This window comes from Egretta garzetta, unplaced genomic scaffold, assembly GCF_000687185.1.
Source record: "Egretta garzetta isolate BGI_Z169 unplaced genomic scaffold, ASM68718v1 scaffold239, whole genome shotgun sequence".
Lineage (NCBI taxonomy): Eukaryota > Metazoa > Chordata > Aves > Pelecaniformes > Ardeidae > Egretta > Egretta garzetta.
In genome coordinates this window covers 101,790-103,511 of record NW_009260673.1, presented here as the reverse complement: position 1 = coordinate 103,511, position 1,722 = coordinate 101,790, and the positions used below count along the sequence as shown (strand labels likewise).

The following is a 1,722-nucleotide window of genomic DNA, read 5'->3' as shown; positions in this document are numbered from 1 at the left end:
TTTCATCTTCTCCCCCACTTCTCTCTTTTCCTCTTTTTCCTCCCTTTCCCTCCTTCCCCTGTTGCCCCTTTTCCCCATCCACCCCTCTCTCCCCCCGGAGCAGGAGCGCTGGGATCTGCAGGAAACAAGACAGGAGAGGGGGAAATCCCTGTAGCAAGAGGATGCGCAAGGGATGGGAGGATCAAATGCTAAATGGGAAGGTGTCCCACCCGGGCTGAGGGGGGAACCCCTGCGCCGTGCTGGGACCCGGAGCGTCATGGGGCGCCCCCCCCCCTCCTTGTACTGCCACGGGGAGGTCAGAACTGGGGACTGGGAATGACAACAAAAATATCCATTCCTCGGTGGTCTCCCTGACTTCCAGCTTGCCGGAGCGCTGTGTGCGGGGTCCAGCTTGGAGGGCCTGGGATGTCCCCCCTCTCCGTCCCTCTCTCCTGTCCTATCCGTGACTCACCTTCTCTCGTGTTCTGCCTCCCTCATTAGTGCAACACGTCGACGAGCAGACGAGCTGCCCCTCCCGGCATAAAGGCCTCTCCTCCAAGGCGTTTGAAATGGAGCCGTGAGGGCGATGGAGGGCGGGTGCGTCGGAGTTTTGCTGCTGCCATGACTGTTGACCTCCCCGGGCGTTCCCCGTGCCACTGCACCCACCCAACCCCAGTGGCCGGCAGCCTGCCCGCACCCCCCCATCCCCACCCCGTGCCAGCGCCAGGACGCGGCTGGAAGGCGTTCGTCATCGCTGGGCTCGCTGCCTCCTCCTCCGGCTGCCGGCCTTCTCTCCCTATTGTTTCCCAGTACTTTTAGCCCCAGTAAAAGCTTGTTCAGACTTTCACAAGACAGAGCAAAGCAAGGTTTTGAAGTGCCGAGAGCTTTCTAGGCAACGTATTTGAGTCGCCTCCCTTCCTCCCCCCCACCAAAATCTTAGCTTCTCCCCCAGTTTCTTCTTCCTACAAACACCCCATCCCCCTGGCTCACACAACAGTTCAATTAAGCACAACCAGCTGTTCCCTACAAAGCAGCCTCTGCGATGTACAGCTTCAAAATCCCTACGTGTTCCTCTCCAGGAAGCAGAGGAGAAAGTTTAGGGAGTTTTAGGAGCCCGGTTTTGCTGCTGATACGTACCTCGCTCTTCTCGGCGCTCTGCGGGAAGCGAGGAGGGCAGAGCTGACGCCTTCCTGCTGCCGTTACTACGCAACCTCTGCTGTTGTACACATGGTGCCTGCTAGAGGGAGAAAAGCAGTTTGGGGTTGTGATGGCTTTTTTCCTCCCAGGGGCTCGCAGAGCTGCGCTCTGTACACGATCGTACCCGGCTTAGTAACGTTGCAAACATCCCACAAAACCTGGTGGTGATAGAGGCAGCTTTAACTTCTTAACCCCTGATCATGTAGCCACTCGCCAGGGTTTAGCCCAGAGCAAGGGAGTAGTTGCCATGGAAGGATCCATCCGAAAATTAGGCCACCACAGTGTTCAAGTATGGCTAGAGATGCTGGAGTTTGCAAATAGTTTCTCCATTCCTCAGGCAAGCCCTGTCCCGCCTGGATGGGGAGTGATGCTGAGCACATTACTGCCTCCCTGACGTCTCACCTGGGGGTTCACCACCCCGGCCAGGGCTAGGGCATGGGCAGGCCCTGCTCCTGAGCACGCTGGATGCTCACACAGCCTGGAAGGGTCCCCCGGGAACAGCCCTGGTCATGCCTCCCTAAAACTGCCTCTCAGCAGCAAGCAGGG

The 1,722-nt window shown here is 58.4% G+C and overlaps 1 protein-coding gene across 1 annotated transcript in view; it reads right to left on the bottom strand.

Moving 5' to 3' along the window:
• LOC104132443 (ribonuclease inhibitor) overlaps positions 1–1,165 on the bottom strand; it is a 14,446-nt gene extending 13,281 nt beyond the window's left edge. Inside the window, exon 1 of the mRNA XM_009645722.2 lies at positions 1,117–1,165. The gene's annotated coding sequence lies outside the window, so the exon portion shown is untranslated. The remainder of the gene's footprint in view (positions 1–1,116) is intronic.
• Between the last annotated feature and the right edge of the window lie 557 nt (positions 1,166–1,722).